General features: G+C 40.3%; 1 pseudogene; it reads right to left on the bottom strand.

Moving 5' to 3' along the window:
- Positions 1 to 16184: 16184 nt before the first annotated feature.
- LOC149845464 (uncharacterized) lies at positions 16185 to 23318 on the bottom strand (annotated as a pseudogene).
- Between the last annotated feature and the right edge of the window lie 1466 nt (positions 23319 to 24784).

The raw sequence follows: 24784 nt of genomic DNA, 5'->3' as shown, positions 1-24784 counted from the left end.
GAGAACTAGGACTTATAAAAAAATGATTTTATAAGGCTATTTGGTGCACATTGCAGGTCACTTTGTGGGCATTTTTTGGCCCATGCATGTTATGTGTGTGCTTTCTTTATGTTTATATGCATACATTGATATATTTAAACCTTGGTAGTTATGATTCTGGGTCCAATATTCTTAATTGAATTGATTAAATCAATACGTTACCAAAGTAACCTCTCTTGTGTAGATTAGTTCATTTTAGAATATTGTGATGTTTATATATTTATGGTTCATGCGAATGGTGATCGGCCCAAAGTCTATGTTTGATTGTTGTTTTGAGAGTACCACTTACAAGTTGACATTTCTATCTAAAGACTAAATGTCAATGTTGTGCTGAGTACCTTGTGATAGGGTTCAGCACTATTTAAATATATTATTTTTATGTTAATGCATGTGAAAATAAATGTTAGTTGTGAGCTTATTTTTTATTCTTGATTCAGTTAATACCTCTACTTCTACGATATCTACAAACATTAATTTCATCTCTATTTTAAGCGGTTCTAATTTTAAAAACTAGAAAAAAAATATCATGATTGTTCTTGAATGTATGGATTTGGATCCTGCACTGCAAAAAGATCAACCACCTACTCTTACAAATAGGAGTTCCATTGAGGATAAAAAGAACTCTGAGCAGTGGGATCGTTCTAATTGCATGAGCCTCATGATCATAAAACGTGTAATTCCTGAATCATTAAGGGGCACTATGTCCAAAGAGGTGAATGCCAAATGTTTCTTTGAAGAAATTTAAAAGCATTTTGCAAAAAATAAAAAGGCTGAGATAAATACTCTTCTTTCGAGTCTTGTCTCAATGAGGTATAAGGGCAAAAGAAACATTAGAGAGTACATTATGGAAATATCTCATATTGCTGCAAAACTCAAGGCACTAAAGTTAGAGTTGTCTGGGGACTTACTCGTGTACTTGGTTTTGATATCTCTTTATGCATAATACAGTCAGTTTAAGGTCAGTTATAACTGGCAGAAGGAAAAAATAACTCTTAATTAGCTCATTTCACACAGTGTGCAAGAAGATGATAAGATAAAGCAAGAGAAGACTGAGAGTGCTCATTTGGCAGTAACATCTAATGACAAGTTTAAGAAAAAAAATGACTAAGAAAGTTGCAATTGACCCTCAATCGTAAAAAAAACAAAAAAGACATCAGGACCGAAGTCTAGTTGTTTCTTTTACAAAGTGGAGGGTCATATGAAGAACCGTACCAAGTACCATGCCTGGCCTGAAAAGAAAGGTACACTCCTGTGATCATCGCAAAATTTTTCCTATCCTCTTGTGGTTTCTCTCTCTTCCTTCTCTTTTCCATTTTCTAACCTCGATTCTCCTCCTTTTTGGAAGGGAGTGGAATAAAAGAAAGAAAAAGAAAGAGAGAAGAGAAAAGAAAGAAAGAGAGAAGCGGAACTATTTTGCGCGGTCTCACTTGACCTTAATTTGAAAATATTTAGCAAATAACTCGCCTCCGTTTTTGAAAATATTGCGGGAAAATGGAGAGACGGGATTCGCTCGTCGGTACGAGGTTCGACCGTTCCTGGCGCCTTTACCAGGGGTAATCGAACCAAGGATCGAATCTATGCCTTTTTGCTTTGCCTAAATATTATCTAAGAGTTTATCCTAAAGATCTAAATGCACAAAGAATCATGCTTATGCAATGCAAGGATGAATGTTCTTTTTGAAAAGATGTTTTGAAAATTTCTAAGTATTCTGAGATGAATTTGATGAGGGAGTGAAGAAATGATTTGAATCTAACTTAGAACTTTTGAGATGGATCAGAGTAGTTCTAAGCCTTTGAAATGATCAGAGTTGGAGAAAGAATGATTTAAAGCTTTGAAAAGAAAGGAAATGAAGCTTCAAAGTCAGAGAAGGGCTTTGAACTTTGAACTTGAATTTAGAAAAAGAAAGGAATACTTGGGATGGAATTGAATTTAGATTTCTGAAGTTGGAAATTTGGAATGGATCTGAGAAATCCGAATGGTATTTAAGAATAGAAATGGATTTAAGGGATTCAGATTAGATCCGAAAATGGAATTAAAATCTAGAATTGGAATCGGATTCCGGATCCTAAACAGAATGGGATCCGAGATATGGAATCCAAGATGGACTTGGGTTCTGGATCCTAAAATGGAGTGGATCTGAAATCTGAGATCCAAATGTAGAATTGGGTTCTGAATCCTAAAAATGGATTTGGATCTGAAGTCTAAGATCCAATGTAGAGTTAGATTCTGGATCCTAAAAATGGATTTGGATCTAAAGTCTAAGATCCAATGTAGAGTTAGATTCTGGATCCTAAAAATGGATTTGGATCTAAAGTCTAAGATCCAATGTGAGATTAGGGTCTGGATCCTAAAGAGGGATTGGATCTGAAGTCTGAGATCCATTTTGAGTGTTGAATCCTAGATCCTAAAAGTGGATTTGGATTTAAATTCAGAAGATTAAATTGAACTTGAAATTTAGAATTTGAATATACAAACAAATTTCAAAAATCAAATTAGACCTTGAAATTTTGGAATTTGAAATTTAAAAGATGAATCAAGAGTCTCGAAATTGAAATTGAATTTTGATTTTGATTTAGAGTTTTGAATATAAAATGAATTTGGAATTTCAAAGTCGATTTGAACTTTGAAATCTGATTTGAATTTGAATATGATTTTTGAGATTTTGAAAATGAATTTGCATTTGAATATGAAAGGATGAATTGGATTTTATAAGGATTGAAGATAGATTGAGGAAGGTATTTACATCACTTGGAGTTTTTGAAAAAGGAAATTTCGAAAATATGATGCAATTCTATCCTAAATGATGAATGAATTTAAATTTTTGAAATTGGATTTTTAAAAAGCTATTCCATTCTTTAAATGAATAAAAATAAGATTGAAGATATAATACATCCTTGACTATGGTCATTGAATATATTATATAATAATCTATATTCAAACTCAGGTGAAGAATGAAACACATTTGGTGCTTTTAGAGAATTTAAAATGAAATTAACTCTCAATATACCCTGACTATGGCCATTGGTATATATTTTGAATTAATTTTAAGTTAAATTCTGATAAAAGGAGAAAATATTTAAGGAAATATGATGAATTTTAAAAATAGATCCAGTGTGGATCCAGTGTTATTTCGTAAAAGATAAAAATCCTAAGTTTTGTCCACACCCTGACTATGGCCATTGATATGGATCATCAACTTAGGATTAATTTACTTCTTACGAAATGGTGCACGTGCCATTTGTGTTTCACCATTGTGAGATAAAAGAAAAAATGCATGAAGAATAAGAATTTCATGATATTTACGATGCTCATTCATTCTATCTAAAACAGAAAATGTAAATTTTCATCAAGATCTAACTTATTACAACATTTAAAATTGAAGTTACAATGCCCCAAGTGATGATATATTTCCCTATGTTCCCTGCAAAACACTTAGTTAGTATGAGAGGAGAATTTACACATGTTACATGGATTTCAAAAGATGCTAATGAACAAAATGCTCATATGCCAAGATATTTAAAATCTAAAAAGCATGAAAAGGTGAAAATAATATATATATATATATATATATACATATGTATATACATGTAGATCTATACACATATACATATAAATATAGATATATAGGTATATAGGTGTATAAACATATAAAAATATATATAACTACTGCCATGATCAGATGTAACAAATGAAAGTAGGAACTGAGATGGGCAATTGTGAAATGTGATGGTCATACAGTTCATGATGAACCACTGTAGGAAATGGAGAACATATAATAACTCCTTTGGTGAACCATTGTGAGAAATCACAGTTTTAGGACATTTCCTTTGGTGAACTGCCGTAAAGAAGAGAAATCATAATATCTCTCTAAAAATTTTCGGCCCTATGATATCTTACAATACTTGTGAATGGGCGACAACAGAATGCTGTTGGGACATTTATAGCAGTAGCTGGTGCAGGGTTGATGGTAAGGGGCTGATAAAAAGGGGTGGTAGATAGCAAGGTTAATGTATCCCAAGTGCAGGAAAACACATGTAATAGGGTGTTGTGTGGGTATAACTCCAGTGATTGGAGCAGTTGGAGATGTTGTAATGCAGGCTAATGTTGAAGCAAAGTGACAACCAGTAGATGTAAATGTACATGCTATGACAGGTGTATAAGGAAAAAAAAATGATGAATAGATATGACAGATGATGGAGATGCAACAACTGATCCAAAGACGACCACAATTTACAACAAGTATGATGGGACTGTAAACAATTCCAAGAATAGGTCCAGCAGCTATGAATCCCATTATAAACAGTAGAATCAATAACCACAAAACAGGCTTTTGGGAGCTCCTTTTGAAGGAATATCCATCACCATGACTGAGATTAGTGATGACTTGTTGGGGGGAGATTGTAGTGAGACTGAAGGTGATAGCACCGACACATGCTGAAGCTATGCACAGCAGGGAAATAGTATGGTGTATACTGATGCACAGGTAGCAAGCAAGTGGGAGAGTGAACACATGTGCAGGGAAAATGTGTAGTTGTGAAGTGGGAATGTGTTGTGTAACAGGGTGTTAGCAGGAGGGTGTGAAGGGTGACAATGGGCAGCAGTGGCTGGATATGAAGTGGAAGTGGGGGGTGGAAGTGCACAGGGCAGTGGGGTGAACAAAACATTTTTTTTTTTTTAAAAATATGCACGATATAAGGTGGATGTAGCAGGTGAGTTGAAAAAGGAATTAACTGATTCTATACAATATTGAATGAAAACAATGTAACAAAAAAAAAAATCATATCAAATAAGACATATAAATTAAATGTGAGACTTCACACTGCAATCCATGAAGCCAATTAAGACCAAATAAAGAAGAGATGGCAATGGGTACTGACGTATGAGTGCTGCTGTGAAAATCACAGCGGGTGATGGTGATCGTAACCTACTGTAGGTTCAATCCCTAGCCCAAATAGCATACCAAGACCACTTATCAAAAGAGTATTGTTAGCAAAGCTGGAGAATGGCATATCTTACTGGAGATATGAATGGGTTGCGGTATTCCATCTGATGAATTATGCCCTGGGCACCGAGATCAAGAAGACTAAAGAGAAGGTGCGGATGACAGAAAACTTGAGCAGAAACACTCATGACAACAGCAGTTGCCTCAGATAGCATGACCTGTAAGGATACCACGAGTTTCTCAAACTCTTCTGTATATTTATCTGTGCCAACTCCATGAAATCCTCCATGATCTTCGCTGGTAAGTGCAGCTGCCACAAATTTTTGGAGCAACCGGATCTATCACATACTGAACAAGAACAGGGGGAAGTGTAGGTTGTCTGATAATGTTAAAAGCTTCAAGAGAGCTTAAATATGTATCATTAGTGAGTATCTGCAGGAGTCTTTTCGCGGAGAATGACCATCCACTATCATCAAGAGGTAGAACTGAACCTTATGATGAACATACCTATTTCTAAATCGCTATATTCTGTATTTACAAGAGCCTCTTGCCCAAAATGGTTCAAGCGCATGACATCGGTTGGAATATGATCCACCTTGCTAAGATACTAAAATCTTATATCAACCGTAGGTGGTTAAGTGATTGATGCTTGTAGGTACTTTTGCATTCAAACAATAATAAAAAGAAAGGAAAGAGCTAGATGATATAAGTGAAACAAAAAGTGGCAATATTGATACAATCTTAGCATCATGTTTCTGTGATTATGAAGCATGGTAATAGTTCTTAAAAGCAACTTAAAAGGGGTTGTAACCAAACATGGCGACGAATCAATAACACCAGACTTGTTTGAGTGAAGGTTTCCAGCAGAAATGGCATTTGGAACCTTCCCCAAAAGTATCTCGAATTCTTCATCATCATGCTCATTGCCACCCTCCATCTTGTGCATATAAAAAAAAAATACAGAATGGCCTCAAATGAATATGCAGAGCCAGCTCTATCAATTTCCAATGCAGATTAATAAACTCAAACCTTAACCCTCTCCCACAAGCCAACACCTCTCCATACAACATTAGACAAGCATATCTGAGAGTCTTAAAGGGGGGAGGGTTGTGGGACTTAAGATTAAACGTGCAAACAGAGAAATCACGGGAACTTTGTGATGAATGACTTGTACAAGGAATGTGATAAATGCAATTATGTGCTATAACAGGAATCAGAATGAAGCATAAGAACATATGGTGGTGCATTACAGATGCTATAAATGAAGATGACAGCATTTGATCAAAATGAAAATACATGGGAAGATGAACATAGTGAATTCCGATGGTAACATTAAAACAAAGCAGAGAATCATCTATGCAAAGATCGAAAAACAAGTGATAAACTAGATAAAAAGAAAAACAATAGGAATTCAAGGATAAGTTGCAGCAAAGAGGAATAGATGTTGGAATCAATATGATATGATGGGGGTAGAACAACAATTTGATGTTCTGCCATGAGTTTCCAGCATCTCAGATGCATAAGATGGGCGGTGCAGGTTGTTGTCACCATGCAACCGATAATGCCGCATAGGGGTGTATGAAGACACCCATATGAATGATGAATGTTGGATGCGGTGAACGCTACGTAACAGGAAATAATAGTAAGAATTAGGGATCAAGATATGAATGGAAAACAAGTCAAAATCAAACAACAATCAAACGAAAACAAGACATCAAAAAAAAAAAAAAATCAAAAGGGAATCAAAACAGAAAAAGGAGATTGCCATAATACAGAATATAAATTAGAATGTAACGTAGATGAAATAGCAAAATGTAAAGAAAAGCAAAGAAAATAAGGTGTTGGAACGAGATCGTTCCTTTTTCTATAGCACAAAGAGGCATTGAGGTTGCTATAGGCAACTTAAAACCATCCATAGTGCGTTACTGGAAGCCCTAAAACAGAAAATCAAAAGACAATCAGAAAAGTAAAAGGGGAGAAGGGAGACTCACCGGATATTAGTCGAGAGGGGAGAAGTGCTTGTTGTAATTCTCTATTGTAGATTCAATCTACGTAGTTTGCAGAGTTTTATGAAGAGCGAGATTCCCCTTTTCCTTCTCTTCTTGCCCCAGAGACCTTTAAGAGGCTGCAGAGGTCTAGGGGGAGGAGGCCGGCCTTTGATGGAGACGATGGGTAATGTTTGCAGATGATCCCTTCAGAAGAGTAGTCAATGGAAAAACAAAAGAGAATCACAGATGATATTGATAATGGTTTAGCAGACATACTCGGTACAGTGAGATGAAGAATGGGTGTCGACCGCGGATGATGAAAGTCCAGCCCCCCCAATGTGTGGAATGACCTCTCCTTTTAAAGACGAAGGAGAAAGCTCCAGAAGGGCTTTCGTTAGAGATGGAGGGTTCGGAGGGAACGGAAGGCCTGTGAGGCCGTTGGCCATCGACGGTGTTGGGGCCATCTCTATGGAGCTCGCGATGAGGGGAGTGCGGCTGAGGGTTTCGAGAATGAAAGAGAGGGGTATCGTCTTCCTTATTTGAAAACCCTAAAAGGGAATTTTACAATGGGCCCCTTTTAATTTTAAAATTTTTACAAAGAGGGGCTCGATTTTCAACAAAAGTGTTTGTCCAAAAAGGTTGTTTAAAAAAAAAATGATGGTTTTCAAAAAGAGGTTTTTCAAAAACTAATTTTTTTGTTTCTTTTCTACTTTCATGAGAGATTTTTTTTTTGTTATTTTCTTGACATTTTCTATATATATTTATTTTTTATTATTTTTTTTTGATATTTTTGTTGTTTTCTTCATTTTCTGATTTTTTTGTTATTTTTGGAAATAAGATTCTAAACCTAAATAGTATGAGAGGTGAATACTAAATTTTTTTCTTTTTTGAAGATAAAAATTTACAAAAGAGAAGTTTTGGAAAGTTTGGGTTCGATTTCTTCAGAAAATGGGTTTTGGACCCAAGTTTTCGAGAAAATATTTTTAAATCCCGAATTGAGAAATACAATTCGATGGATCCAAACGGATACCGGACAAAGTGTCTGAGCTTTTCAAAAGTTATTTTGGAAATTTTGAGAATCTGATTTAAAAATTGGATAACGAGGCTCAGATTTGGATTTTGATCTAGATCCAAATCCGAAATTGAGTCAGATATGTGAAATGAATTTAATTTCAACAAAATTTGAGAAACAGAATGGAATTTAGATTTAAAACTGACTCAATTACCCAGAAAATGGGGGCAAAGGGCAAAACGGGGATATTTACAACATTTTGAAAAATTTGGGGTGTTCACAGATGCCCCTTTTTGCTACTAAGCCGGTTGAAAGCCGAGCTTGGTGGCAAAGAAACACTCCAAATTTTGAAAAAATGTTTCAGTTAGCCAACCTGAACTGGGTGTGGGAGAATTATTTTGAAAACATGGCTTCTTAAGCTTAGAACATTATCCTGAATGGTTTTGGGGGGACGAAATCCTTGACAATGATACAACTGAATGATAAGAATGAGGATATCATGATGGGACTTTGGGTGCAGTTCCTGTGATGATGAAAGATAAGAATTTGGATCAAGTCTCATGGGTGAGACAAGATCAATTCTTGGAATGACTCAGGTTTAGCCCTTAACCTGGATGGGACGAAGATAGATCAGGATAATTTGGATGGGAAAAGGAAACATAAACGGACCTCGATGGGACATTTTGAGGGAAATGCCTCATGAGATGAAACTCAAGGACAATCCTTTCCTGGATGGATGTATAAAGAGCACGGATTCCTTTGTGGGGAAATCAATGATGGGACGGGAAGGATTACTTCACCTAAACGAAGCTTAGGTTTAACCCAAACCTGAAAGGAAGGCACCTCGTGGGGCGAGGTTCAGGCTTTTATCTCCATCCTGAAAGGGACGACCATACAGAATCTTTGAGTGAAGAAACTGTGATGGGACAACAAATGCATCGCCGAGGCGAGATTCAGGTTTAACCCTTGACCTGAGTGGGAGATGAAACAGAATCTTTGGATGGAGGAACCGTGATGGGACTAGAAAGGATATCTAGTCGGAAATGGGACTCAGGTTTAACCCTAACCTGAACGGAAGGTACCTCGTGAAGTGAGGTTCAGGCTTAACCCTTAACCTGAAAGGGTCATATCACACGGAATCCTCGGATGAAGAAACCATGATGGGACCTTCAGAATTTGGATGAACAAATCCGGAAGGGGTTTTTGCGAGAAGAGAAAAAAAACAAGAGATTCCCTAAAGCTTGGAAAGGGGATGATCTTGGGCGCCTCATTGCTAAGACTAAAAATCAGCTTTCTAAAACAGACGACCTCTCGCAGAAGGTTTGGGTGATACCTCGAGGAGCGAGGTAACAGGTTTAATCCTTAGACTGAATGGATACGGAATCCTCGAGGAGCGAGGAAAACTGTGAAGGGCCTCTAGACTTTGCACAACAAGTCCAAGAGGGGTTCTTGCAAAAGGATGAAAATGGGGGTCCCTAAAGCTTAAAAAGGGGTTGTTCTTGGGCGCCTCATTGCTGAGACTGAAAATAGCTTTTGACAATAACAGATCTTTTGCAAAAAGTTCAGGTTTTAACCCTTATCCTGAGAGGGAACTGTCTATGGCGGGACAGTGGGGAGCACAGGGAAGTGTGCGAATCTGAGAGCGCTCAGATCAGACGGAAGGAAAGGACTTTTCAGTCCTAAGGAGGGATGACGTCAGGATACGTTAAAACGATCTTCAAGTTCACACTTCATGTTGGGATAATCAGAAAATATTGCCAATAAGATGCCCAAAATTGTAGTTGATTCAGAATGATTGAATTGTGCTCATGTGTGAAAATATCACCTCTTTCTACCTATAGTATTAGCTTCAATTGGGCTAACTCTGTAGAATTTGAGATCTAAAATTCAAATTTGTTGTTGTTGAGTTTCTTTAAGGAATATATCAATTTCCTTGACATGAAAAGGGAGGAAAACATTCTTAGCTTCATAAAAGCAATTAAGTAAAAAGACATTGATAAGAATTTCACATAGATAAAGATGATTCTTGACAGTTTCGGGCAGTTTGATATCCTGGGCATTTCCCATGATGATCTGTTTGCACTCTTTTGAACCATGGATCTTTTCTGGGTTCTTTTACATCCTCCTTCATTTTGGAGATGCTCCTGACTTTTCTCTCTTTTTCGAGGAAGGGTACGTCACAAACTCCTTCATCTTGGAGATGCTCTGATCCTTCTTTTTCTTTCTCAGGAATTATGACATTGGTTCTTGGGTTGAAATCTCTAAATGATAGCAGAAATCAAATATCTTTTAGGGTTTGTCGGTAGGTTCATCGCATCCGCCTTCATCTCGACGGTGATCCGAACTTTCCCTGGAAGGATCCGTCACAAACTCCGTCATCTTGGAGATGTTTCAAATCTTCTTTGGCCCCGGGGGTCCACTCGCTTAATTTGCCTTCATCTTGACGACAATTGAGAGATCCCTTTTGCGGATATTTGATTGCAGCTTAGCTTGGATGACAGAGGATATATGGATTGGGTAGGTTCTTTTTACTGCCCAGGATATTTCCATTGTCTTACCGCCAAAAGAATAAATCTTTAAGAATGCACCACAGCTATGATCAATATCAGTTCACTTATGGCTTTTCAACATCATTGAATTTTCCTTTGCCGATCATATCGAAGATTTTTCTTCATCCTCTCGGTTGACCAACAGAATAAGCTTGAATTTAGCTCTTACTTCGCAAGAGTCTTGCTCTTTTGAAAATGATACTGAAGGTAGTTTGAAGTAATCCTTTGTGCGATGAAAGTTTTGAGGTCAACAATGACTTTTGATAGCAAATTGGCAATGTATTCTAGAAGTCCTTGATGAAAGAGATTGCTTGATATTGAACTGACACGTCCATGACAAAATTCTCCTCTCTTTTTCCCCAAAAAGAGAGACTCGGGCTTAAGCCCTTACCTGAATAGGAAGTTGGAAATACTCCTCTCTTTCCTGAAAGAGGAGGTGTTTGCAAAACGAAACTTTCGAAGAGAAATTAAGTTTTCGTCAAAACTCCCTATCTCTAGGCTTCTCTTATGGAAAGGTGGCTGAAAAAAATAAAGTTGAGAAAGTATCACAGAGGAACGAGTCCATCACACTCTCCCTAGAAGAGGTTCCTCTATGAAGGGGTTGGCCAAAGATGATAAAACAGGGGTCACAAAAGAAACGAGCTTCCGTCGAAGCCCTCCCTAGAAAAAGGGTTCTTTTGTGTAAAGTTGGTTGTTGTTTTGCAAACTGTTCGCGAAGAAAACGAGTCCCTTCAAACTCTCCCTGGAAGAGGGTGCTTGCGAACGGAATATGGTTGCATGCGAAAGGAACAAGCTCCCTCGAACTCTCCCTGAAGAGGGTCCTTCGCAAGAGAAAAAGATTGATTTTTTTGATAAAATGATGACCTGGAGGTCGAAATTGAGAATTTAGAACCTGAAATGATGATGCTTGGTTAGCACAAAGACTGAACCTGGAGGGCTAACTGATTAGTCAGCCAAACACTAGCACGAGCGCGACCTGGATCGGACTGACCCACTGACTATCAGAAATGGGGTATATAATCCCAGAATCCAACCACTTGACCACTTCATTTTTCACCACTTCCTTCATATTGGGGTTTAATCTCCTTTGAGTGTCACGCACCGGTTTTGATTCGTCATTACAATGAATCCGATGCATGCAGAATGAAGGATCAATCCCTTTCAAATCCGCGACCCCCCAACCAATCGCTGCCTTGTGCTCTCGCAAGATGTCTAGCAGTCTCTGTTTCTGCTCCTCTGTGAGCTGTGACGAGATAATCACAGACAGAGTCTCACCAACTCCGAGATATGCATACTTGAGTGAATCCGGCAAGGGTTTCAACTCAAGTTGTGGGGGAGACTCTATCGATAATTTGGCTGGGGTCTCAGCAAGTGGTGGGAGAGGCTCATTGCTCCTTCTCCAAATATGGGATCCTGACGATGCTAACGACACATCTACACTATCTCTATAACTATCATCTACTGCATAATACATATCAAGGGACTCCTCTATCATGTACAACTCTGGATGTGCCTCAACTAAATCCTGAGCTAGATCAACCTGGAAGCACTCCGTATCTCCCACTGGACCCATCGCGGCATTGAAGATGTTCAGCCTGACCTTTCGGTTGCCGAACGACAAGTCAATGGCTCCGGTTCTGCAGTTGATGCAGGCATTGGCAGTCGCCAAAAATGGTCTGCCCAAAATGATCGGAGTCTGGTGCTGGCTATCAATTCCCTCCATGTCAAGGATAATGAAATCGACCGGAAAGTAGAACTCATCCACTTTCACTAGCACATCTTCCAAGATACCTCTCGGCACTTTGACGGAGCGATCGGCTAGTTGGAGTGTAATCGGGGTCGTTCTCATTTCTCCTAGCCCAATTGAATCATAGAAATATCCGGGCAGAATGTTCACGCTTGCTCCAAGGTCGAGCAAGGCACGTTCTATCCTGATGTTTCCTATGGTGCAAGAGATGATCGGGGCTTCAGGGTCCTTGAGCTTGGGTGGAGTCTGGTGCTGAAGCACTGAACTCACATGCTCAGTCAGATGGACCTTGGTAGGAACTCTTCCTCTAGATTTCCTCTTCTGAGTACAGAGTTCCTTGAGAAATTTGGCATAAGCCGGCACCTGCTGGATGGCATCTAGCAATGGCAGGTTGATCTGTACATGTTTGAAGATCTCAAGCATATCCTGAACCTTGGTGCTTTGCTTTCCTCTGCCAATGGGAGATTCTAACGCTTTGGGATAGGGTGGCTTGGGGATGTACATCAAGGGGTCCTCCTCTTTGTGAGAAGGCTCACCTCTATCATGCTTCTGAACTGGGGCTGAGGACTGGGCCGCAGAAGATGGTATGATCGGTTCTGGCTCCTCTGTCCTTGCTTTACTCTCGAAGTGATACTCACGTCCGCTCCGAAGGGCCATAACAGCTTTGGCTTGTTGTTGTGAATCTGTAATGTACAAGCTTTCTGTAATTGGTTCCTTGCCCTTCAGGTTCATTACGGCCTGACTCGGCAAACTGCCCTCAGGTCTCCGACTTATTGCTTCTGCTAACTGCCCCATTTGCGATTCTAACTTTGCAATGGATTGAGTATGAGAACTCAAGATCTGGCTGCACTTCTCGAAGGCATTTTGATTAGAGGTTTTCACCTCCTGGAATGCCTGGAGAAGTCTCTCCTCGAAAGAAGTCTGTTGTGCAAGCTCTTGTGAGGGCTGGGAAGAATAAGGAGGAATGATCTGAGGAAAACTCGGCCTCTGAAGTGTCTGAGTGAATGGTGGCGGCTGAGCAAGATGAGAGGGGGGAAATTGGGTGGAAGTCTGGGGATTCTTCCACGAGAAGTTAGGATGATTACGCCACCCCGGGTTATATGTAGATGAATACGGGTTGTTCTGGGGTTTGGCGTAACCCTGAGCGGCCTGAACTTGCTCTTGCACAAATTCAAGATACTGAGCTGCTGAAGGGCACTCAGTGACAACGTGTGTCGGACTGGCACATAATGCACACACTGGCTGAGGTTGTGATGGGCTTGAGAGAAGTTGGTCCAACTTCTGAGAAATCATATCCACTTTGCTTTGCAGCTCAGTAGACGGACCAATCTCCAAGACACCACCCCGCTTGGGTCCACTGGGTGTGGCTTTCTCAGAGCGAGAGGTAGAGGCATGGTGCAAAGAGTTCTCAGAAAGAGTATCAAATAGATGCCAAGCCTCATCCTCGCTTTTTAACATAAAAGTCCCCCCACATGAAGCATCGATCATCTGACGATTCCGGTCAGACAATCCATCGTAAAAACTTTGCACCAACTGCCATCTGGGCACTTGATGGTGGGGACATTTCCTAAGGAGTTCTTTCATCCTTTCCCACGTCTCATGAAATTGCTCGTCATCCATTTCAGAGAAACTGGTGATGGCTCGCCGGAATTGGTTCGTCCGACCGATAGGAAAGTATTTCTTCAGGAACTCCTGTTGAAGTTGATCCCATGACCCTATTATTATCGTATCCAAGGATTTTAGCCAATACTTGGCTTTATCCTTCAATGAGAATGGGAAGAGGGTCAATTTCATGGCATCATCCCCGAAATTTTGAATTTTCACTATAGAACATATTTCAAGGAACACGTCAAGGTGCCTATAGGGATCCTCGTGACTAAGGCCGTAGAAAGATGGAAGCATCTGAATCACACTGGCCTTAATCTCGTAGTGTGGCGCCCCAATAGTTGGTCTGTGAATACACGACGCCTGGGTGTACTCCGTGGGGAGGAAGTACTCCCTGAGAGGGCGCACCGGAGCTTCGGGTTCTAAGTCCCCCATTTCGGATCGGTTCCGAGAAGAACGTATAATTCTCTCTGGATCCTCAACGAACGGTTGAAGCGGGACACTTAAATTCCTGCGCCCTTGCATACACTGGGACTAAGTCCAGATGTGTGCAAAGTAACATAACTAACTATGCGACCTGACTACGTAAATGAAAAGAAAGCAGTAAACAACGAAGAAAAGCAAGGAATTAAAACTAAATGCAATTAAACTATGCTAATCATGCTAAAAGGGAAATTCAACTTCAAAATTAAATCTATTCTAAATATACTTAAGTACAGAAATGGAAATTCAAGCTATGTTATCTAGAACTCACCTTTCTAAGCGCTCCAGAAGGATGAAAATTTATGAATCCTAGAGAAATATCCGTGAATCCTATATGTACTTACTATGTGAATCCTATATTTACTAACTAATCCTATTGACTAGAAAAATAAACTACAGTTAATCTAACTAACTAAACAGATATCAACAAATTACAAAATTAGAATTAACAAAGTATAATCGCCGTTCCCCAGCAACGACGCCAAAAACTTGATCGGATTTTTGCAATGGTATTTTTTTAAACACTATTTTATCATTGAAAACGTTTCGGAAAATCACCAATCAAGTAATAAAAACCGACTTTCCACGAATGTGGCGAGTACGGGTCGAATCCACAGGGAACGGGATATACTCAGATTAATTCTAAACTTTGCATTTTATTGATATTGAATCTGCTCAATTATAGAAAATATTACAACGAATTCAAAATTGAGCAAGAACGTAAACGAGGCACGCAATGACTTAAGCCTGCGAACACAAGGGCATTTTCGTCAAATCACTTGGTATGACAATCTATCATCGAGACGAGATGCTCTTACTGCAACTTAATATCACATGCATGATATAAAAGAAAAGTTAGTAAACTATATACTGGAATGGGAACAACTATTTCTAAATTAATTCTAAGATTAATTCCTAACCTAATTCTACGTAAAATAAGAATTTATCCGAGCCAATACCTTAAACTAATTATTCTAATATTGCAACCAACTCTAGATTAATACTAGAAACTTAGTAAACTTCTAAGGATTGAAGTTAGAAGAACTACGTAAATAGAAAAAAAGACAATTGTGCCCTTGCACAACCTTGGACTAACCTAACCTAGACTGCGCAATGAAAATTACTTCTAATGTAATGATGCTAAACAACAAACTATATCTAATCTAAACTATTGCAATCTTTCAGCATACTAGAACACAACTACTAGAACTTGAAATCATACTGAATAGCAACATAAAAATCATTGTAGAGACCCATACTATCCATCAAATGCAACAAACACCTAGCATAAAATTGCCTTGGAACAAGGCTAACGTGAGAATCCAGCTAACCTATTAACATCATTCTATTTCCAAAAATCATGTTAGTATATAATCTAAACTCAGCAACTACTCACTTAACTACTAGCAGACATTTTAACAATTAATAAACTAACAATTCAAGTAACAATTACAGATTACCTAACTGTAGCTAACAACTACTGGCCAATAACGCAATTAATTAATAGCTAATAGTTTAACAGCATTGCATCACAAAGTTAATATGAAACCTCAAGAGTTTGGTAGTAAGCAAGTAGCAACCATGTATCACGTTCAGACTGTTCAGTAAACAGTACTTTGCTTGAGCTGGAAGCTTAATAGAATTTTGATTTGATTCAAAACAGTAAGCATACTTCACTAAACACCGGTAGCATTTCATTAGAAACTTAGAGATCATTCAAACCATGCTAACTGGAATTTCAAACAGATGCATTCAGCAAATTGAACCCCTACAGAGCTTCAGAAATTTGAACTTAAAATGTTCAATCAATTAACCTGATTCATATATCAGCATTGCAGCTAAAAGCCAAAAGCTCAACAGCAATCAACACAAAACAACCATACGGATCTGGAATTTCAAGCAACAATGATGTTCATCAGAATTTCCAACAGCCGCCGTATTCCTCTATCGTCAATTAAAAATCAGATAGCTGATTGTCTTTCAATGCCCAATTCAAATCTTCAATCAGCTGTAGATATCAATCTTGATTGAAACCGTTGATCTACAATCAAGCACTGCTCATCCACAAAACAACATCGTGAAATGAATTTCACGGTGATTACAAAATGAAAATATCGGGCATCTTTCAGATAAATGCAAAATTGTTCAGACTTTAAACAGAGGATTCCAGCCAGAAAACAGGTCTCACGGCTTCAAGATTTCTAAGAGTTTATGATACGCACATTGTAATGTTGAATGCAAAGCTAAAGAAAGAAAAAAAACTAAACAGAAAGCACAAATGAAACCAACGAATGCACAAATTAAATCAAGGAATTGAAACAGAAACAGAGAATTAGAATGGAGATCGAACTTCAACTTGATTCAAAACTAAAACTAAAACAAAAACAAAGATATGACTGAACGGTATACCCAAAAAAAACTCTACGGTGCTGGTTGACACACCAAGTAATACTCTACGGTTGAAACCCACTAAACCCATCAAACAACACAAACACACTCAATCACACGGGTTGTACACTAGAAGAGAATAAGGGGAAAAGAACAAACCTATTGAGGCCGTTCGACGAGGGTGGAGGTGGAAGAGAGTGGAATTAGCCCAAGAAATGCACCCTGCTGCCTTCAATGATGCTGAAGATGTTCTTCCCTTGCTGCATCCTGCTGGAGTACCTGCAAAATGCCACAAACAACATCAACACCAGCAAGTTGTGAGAAGAAGAGGAAGATATGGCTAACGAGACAAGAGATGGGAAGGGAAGAAGGGGCGGTTTCCGGCATCTGCAAGCATTTTCCCTACAGTAACCGGACTGGATTGAAGGTGGAAGGCGTGGTGGCTGGAGAGAGGCGTGTTTTATTAAGGCTAAGACAGAATTTTTCTAGGGTTTTGTGCCCTTTTTATAGCTACATTCTCATTTTTCACAATTTCCCAAAGAAGGATTAAAAAAACTTTTTTGCTAAGCGCCTTTTCTGAGGGGGTTTTAGTAAATAAAAATCAAAATAGGTTTGGATCTAGATTGGGGTTGGATTTGGTGTATTTTTCCCCAGATCCAAGGCCCAAAATGGGCGTTTGGATCCACTTTTGACCCGCTTCACTCCAAGGTCTGACCCGTTTCACTAAAAATGCGATATCTCTCTCGTTTTAAATCCGATTCGAACGAAATTCGAATCGTAGCTCAATGACATCTATATGCATCTAAGTGTGGGTTCTAAATCTATAAATGATGCATTTATGTAATAAAAGTATATTATATTTATGCGTAATTAATGCATCATCAAATACCCCCATGCTAGAATAATTGCTAGTCCCTAGCAATATACCCTACCCTCGCGATGAAGATATGTACTCCCCGAATAAAATGCAAAATTTATTAAACAACTAACTCACTTTCGTAGGAATCACGGTTGCATTTAGCTCATGCGACAAGCCCTTTAAACCCCTGGGTTACCCCAGTGGACGAGTAAGGTCTCGTGAGGGTTTGCAGAGATGCTACCCACAAACATTAGAAATCATGCAGAACTTCCAAATTTTCTTTAAAAATGCTAGGCAATTCCAGAAATCAAATTTAGCAAATATTTCATGTAATTTTTCACTTCTCAGAATCATAATTAGAAATTTATTGCCTCCACGATAAAAAATTTCCTTTCACTCTTCTAAAAATTGCAGTTATCTATGATCGTTTCTCAGAAAATCGTGTATTATCATGCTATTGTTCATTTTTCATCACTTGTGTATTTTTCTGCACAGTCTTTTATTCTACTTCTAAGTAATGATTTTTTTTTTTTCATTTAAGCTCTCATTTTTTTTTATTGAATTTTCAATTTTTCCACTTTTTTCATTCTTTTCTTTTCTTTTCATTCGCCTGCGTGTGGTCTGCTTTTGTGCCCTGTGCAAGGTTAATGCCTTCTTATACCACTATATGTATGTTAAAGACACTAACTAGACACAAAAGTGACTTCCTTCATTTACCTTTTCAACACGAGATTCAGACACTTCAACTTGTATCTGGTCTCAGCTTCTGAGGCTCGCAAAGCTTTCCTTCTCCTTTTCGGGTGGAATGCAAACGCTGTAACTAGCTTTTGCACTCATCTTACTCGGGATTGTGAAATCATCCAAACAACCTAACGCAGACTCTTTTCTTTTAAGCTCGAGCTTTTCCTAATATTTTTCATTTACTTAGTAGTTTATTTCAAACTGTGCTTACTTATACTTTGTGATTCCAAATTAGCTTTTCGCATTCAGATACAGTATTTTCTTTGAACTTCACAAAAATACTCGCTCCTTTTAGCTTTGTTCAGAAAAAATTTTCCTCATGGGGCTTCTAAAAGTTTCTAACATGTCTGATTATGTCAACAACCTTCATATATGCTAAAAAAATTCTGAAATGCCTAATTTATGAGTTTTAGTTACCAAAACATGATAAACAGGATAAAATAGTGTGTATCTACTGAACCACCACCCCATGCTTGAATGACACTGTCCCTAGTGGCATGCAGAGATATAAAATTACAGTGTAGATGCACACTAACAGAACTTGAAATCAAGACAGGAGAGCGGATAGATACGACCTGATATGCGGGGCCTCTTGAGCTGATTCTAGACTGGATCATGCTCCACCACTAAGCATACGCGGATGCTCAGTTTTCAGCTGACCTAATCGATTGTCTGCTCTAAAAGCCATGTCCTGAGCTCAATAACCTATTCTCACACAGTGAATGTCAGATAAGCCTGCATGAATCAAAGCAATTGTAAGCTCATATAAAATCAAATACGAAACAAAAACAAATGCTAACTGAAATTTCTCCTTCTAGGATACATATAATATATTATTTTGCTCAGACCCTATTCTTTTGCAAGATCCAAGACCTCGCACTCACCTGCCTGTAAAGTACCTGAAATGTAGGGCTTCAGTCTTTGCCCATTCACCTTGAATGTGCCTCTGGTACTTGGGTCAAATAATGTCACTGCCCCGTGCGGAAATACTTCCCTAACAATGTAAGGTCCATCCCATCTTGACCTTAATTTACCTGGGAATAGATGTAAACGAGAATTGAATAGCCATACTTTTTGATCTGGCTCAAACACTTTTCTGATGATGTGCTTATCATGAAAGGCCTTAGTGCGAGCTTTGTATAATTTGGCATTTTCGTATGCATCATTCTTGAGCTCTTCTAGCTCAGTGAGTTGCAATGATCGCTCTTTTCCAGCCTGGGTGATATTGAAGTTAAACTTCTTGATTGCCCAGTAAGCCCTGTGTTCCAACTCGACAGGGAGGTGGCACGCTTTCTCGAAAATAAGACGATATGGGGACATGCCAATGGGGGTTTTAAATGCAATCCTATATGCCCAAAGAGCATCATCTAATCGCTGGGACCAATCCTTGCGGTCCGGGCGGACTATCTTTTCTAAGATCCGCTTGATTTCTCTATTAGAAACCTCGACCTGTCCACTGGTCTGCGGATGATAAGGAGTGGTGAACCGATGATTGACAGAATATTTTCTTAGAAGAGAAGCTACCTGCACATTCCTGAAATGCTTTCCACCATCACTTATCATCGCACGTGGCACACCAAAACGACTAAAAATATTGTGCTTAATGAACTTAATCACAACTCTGTGATCATTGGTCTTGGTTGCCACAGCCTCGACCCACTTGGACACATAATCAACCGCCACTAAGATATATAAATTGTCGAACGATGGTGGGAATGGGCCCATAAAATCTATGCCCCAAACATCAAAAATCTCAACAATTAAGATCGGGAGCAAGGGCATCATGTCCCTCTTGGACATATTCCCAGTCTGCTGACAACGAATGCACTTCCTACAGAACTCATGTGCATCTCTGTGGAGTGTCGGCCAAAAAAAACCAGACTGCAAAACCTTTGCAACTGTCTTCCTACTACTAAAATGCCCTCCACAAGCTAGTGAATGACAAAAACTGAGGATGGACTCATACTCTTCCTCCGGGACGCACCTTCTAATGATCTGGTCTGCACAATATCTGAACAACTCTGGTTCATCCCAATAGTACTGCCTCACCTGTGATAACAATCACTCACGCTCATTTTTATTCCAATGCACAGGAATCTGCCTCGAAACCAGATAGTTCACAATATCTGTGAACCAAGGTAATTGCGATGTTCCGACGGCCATAATTTGCTTATCGGGGAAAGAATCACTGATTGGCCTCTGATCCTGAGTAGACTCCATGATCAGTCTAGAGAGATGGTCTGCTACTATGTTTTCACTTCCCTTCTTATCTCGAATCTCGAGATCAAACTCCTGTAGTAGCAGAACCCAGCGGATGAGCCTCGGTTTGGTGTCTTTCTTGCTGAGAAGGTACTTCAATGCAGCGTGATCAGAATAGACAACCACCTTCGAACCGAGAAGATAGGACCTAAACTTATCTAAAGCGAATACTACTGCGAGCAGTTCCTTCTTTGTCGTGGTGTAGTTCATCTGAGCATCGGCCAGAGTTTTGCTTGCATAGTATATCACGTAAGGCTTCTTGTCGACCCGTTGTCCTAAAATGGCCCCCATCGCATAGTCGGAAGCATCGCACATGATCTCAAATGGAAGTGTCCAATCTGGAGATCTCAGAATGGGCGCAGTGGTCAAGGACTCTTTGAGTATCTCAAAGGCCTTCATGCAATCATTATCAAACTCAAAGGGCTGATCCTTTGCCAATAATGAGCAGAGCGATCGAGAGATTTTGCTAAAATCTTTGATGAACCGTCTGTAAAATCCGGCATGCCCTAAGAATGAACGTACTTGCCTAACAATGGTGGGTGGAGTTAATCGTGAAATTGACTCAACCTTCGCTCGATCAACCTCTATCCCTCTTTTGGACACAATGTGTCAAAGTACAATCCCCTCTTGGACCATAAAATGGCTCTTTTCCCAACTCAATACTAGATTCGTCTCCATACACCTACTTAGTACTCGAGTAAGTTTCTGAAGGCAATCCTCAAAGGAAGAGCCATACACAGAAAAATTGTCCATAAAAACTTTCATGACGTCGTCCACCAAGCCAGAGAAGATAGCAATCATGCACGTCTGAAAAGTTGTCGGGGCATTGCAGAGCCCAAACGGCATACGCCTAAACGCAAAGGTGCCATACGGACAGGTAAATGTGGTTTTCTCCTGGTCGTCAGGATGGACAGCTACTTGATTATATCCAGAATATCCGTCCAAGAAACAATAGTAGCTCTGTCCGGCGAGTTTTTCCAAAATCTGATCAATGAATGGCAACGGGAAGTGATCCTTCCGTGTTGCCGCATTCAGCTTCCTATAATCAATACAGACTCGCCACCCCGTGGTGGTCCTCATCGGAATGCTCTCCCCCTTTTCATTCTCCACAACAGTGAGTCCGGATTTCTTCGGCACGACCAGGATCGGACTGACCCACTGACTATCAGAAATGGGGTATATAATCCCAGAATCCAACCACTTGACCACTTCATTTTTCACCACTTCCTTCATATTGGGGTTTAATCTCCTTTGCGTGTCACGCACCGGTTTTGATTCGTCATTACAATGAATCTGATGCATGCAGAATGAAGGATCAATCCCTTTCAAATCCGCGACCCCCCAACCAATCGCTACCTTGTGCTCTCGCAAGATGTCTAGCAGTCTCTGTCCCTGCTCCTCTGTGAGCTGTGACGAGATGATCACAGACAGAGTCTCACCAACTCCGAGATATGCATACTTGAGTGAATCCGGCAAGGGTTTCAACTCAAGTTGTGGGGGAGACTCTATCGATAATTTGGCTGGGGTCTCAGCAAGTGGTGAGAGAAGCTCAATGCTCCTTCTCCAAATATGGGATCCTGACGATGCTAACGACACATCTACACTATCTCTATAACTATCATCTACTGCATAATACATATCAAGGGACTCCTCTATCATGTACAACTCTGGATGTGCCTCAACTAAATCCTGAGCTAGATCAACCTGGAAGCACTTCGTATCTCCCACTGGACCCATCGCGGCATTGAAGATGTTCAGCCTGACCTTTCGGTTGCCGAACGACAAGTCAATGGCTCCGGTTCTGCAGTTGATGCAGGCATTGGCAGTCGCCAAAAATGGTCTGCCCAAAATGATCGGAGTCTGGTGCTGGCTATCAATTCCCTCCATGTCAAGGATAATGAAATCGACCGGAAAGTAGAACTCATCCACTTTCACTCGCACATCTTCCAAGATACCTCTCGGCACTTTGACGGAGCGATCGGCTAGTTGGAGTGTAATCAGGGTCGTTCTCATTTCTCCTAGCCCAATTGAATCATAGAAATATCCGGGCAGAATGTTCACGCTTGCTCCAAGGTCGAGCAAGGCACGTTCTATCCTGATGTTTCCTATGGTGCAAGAGATGATCGGGGCTCCAGGGTCCTTGAGCTTGGGTGGAGTCTGGTGCTGAAGCACTGAACTCACATGCTCAGTCAGATGGACCTTGGTAGGAACTCTTCCTCTAGATTTCCTCTTCTGAGTACAGAGTTCCTTGAGAAATTTGGCATAAGCCGGCACCTGCTGGATGGCATCTAGCAATGGCAGGTTGATCTGTACATGTTTGAAGATCTCAAGCATATCCTGAACCTTGGTGCTTTGCTTTCCTCTGCCAATGGGAGATTCTAACGCTTTGGGATAGGGTGGCTTGGGGATGTACATCAGGGGGTCCTCCTCTTTGTGAGAAGGCTCACCTCTATCATGCTTCTGAACTGGGGCTGAGGACTGAGCCGCAGAAGATGGTATGATCGGTTCTGGCTCCTCTGTCCTTGCTTTACTCTCGAAGTGATACTCACGTCCGCTCCGAAGGGCCATAACAGCTTTGGCTTGTTGTTGTGAATCTGTAATGTACAAGCTTCCTGTAATTGGTTCCTTGCCCTTTGGGTTCATTACGGCCTGACTCGGCAAACTGCCCTCAGGTCTCCGACTTATTGCTTCTGCTAACTGCCCCATTTGCGATTCTAACTTTGCAATGGATTGAGTATGAGAACTCAAGATCTGGCTGCACTTCTCGAAGGCATTTTGATTAGAGGTTTTCACCTCCTGGAATGCCTGGAGAAGTCTCTCCTCGAAAGAAGTCTGTTGTGCAAGCTCTTGTGAGGGCTGGGAAGAATAAGGAGGAATGATCTGAGGAAAACTCGGCCTCTGGAGTGTCTGAGTGAATGGTGGCGGCTGAGCAAGATGAGAGGGGGGAAACTGGGTGGAAGTCTGGGGATTCTTCCATGAGAAGTTAGGATGATTACGCCACCCCGGGTTATATGTAGATGAATACGGGTTGTTCTGGGGTTTGGCGTAACCCTGAGCGGCCTGAACTTGCTCTTGCACAAATTCAAGATACTGAGCTGCTGAAGGGCACTCAGTGACAACGTGTGTCGGACTGGCACATAATGCACACCCTGGCTGAGGTTGTGATGGGCTTGAGAGAAGTTGGTCCAACTTCTGAGAAATCATATCCACTTTGCTTTGCAGCTCAGTAGACTGACCAATCTCCAAGACACCACCCCGCTTGGGTCCACTGGGTGTGGCTTTCTCAGAGCGAGAGGTAGAGGCATGGTGCAAAGAGTTCTCAGAAAGAGTATCAAATAGATGCCAAGCCTCATCCTCGCTTTTTAACATAAAAGTCCCCCCACATGAAGCATCGATCATCTGACGATTCCGGTCAGACAATCCATCGTAAAAACTTTGCACCAACTGCCATCTGGGCACTTGATGGTGGGGACATTTCCTAAGGAGTTCTTTCATCCTTTCCCATGTCTCATGAAATTGCTCGCCATCCATTTCAGAGAAACTGGTGATGGCTCGCCGGAATTGGTTCGTCCGACCGATAGGAAAGTATTTCTTCAGGAACTCCTGCTGAAGTTGATCCCATGACCCTATTATTATCGTATCCAAGGATTTTAGCCAATACTTGGCTTTATCCTTCAATGAGAATGGGAAGAGGGTCAATTTCATGGCATCATCCCCGAAATTTTGAATTTTCACTGTAGAACATATTTCAAGGAACACGTCAAGGTGCCTATAGGGATCCTCGTGACTAAGGCCGTAGAAAGATGGAAGCATCTGAATCACACTGGCCTTAATCTCGTAGTGTGGCGCCCCAATAGTTGGTCTGTGAATACACGACGCCTGGGTGTACTCCGTGGGGAGGAAGTACTCCCTGAGAGGGCGCACCGGAGCTTCGGGTTCTAAGTCCCCCATTTCGGATCGGTTCCGAGAAGAACGTATAATTCTCTTTGGATCCTCAACGAACGGTTGAAGCGGGACACTTAAATTCCTGCGCCCTTGCATACACTGGGACTAAGTCCAGATGTGTGCAAAGTAACCTAACTAACTATGTGACCTGACTAGGTAAATGAAAAGAAAGCAGTAAACAACGAAGAAAAGCAAGGAATTAAAACTAAATGCAATTAAACTATGCT

The sequence above is a fragment of the Nuphar pumila genome, chromosome 2 (assembly GCF_984573655.1).
Source record: "Nuphar pumila chromosome 2, dmNupPumi1.hap1.1, whole genome shotgun sequence".
Lineage (NCBI taxonomy): Eukaryota > Viridiplantae > Streptophyta > Magnoliopsida > Nymphaeales > Nymphaeaceae > Nuphar > Nuphar pumila.
This window is presented reverse-complemented; position numbering and strand designations above follow the sequence as displayed.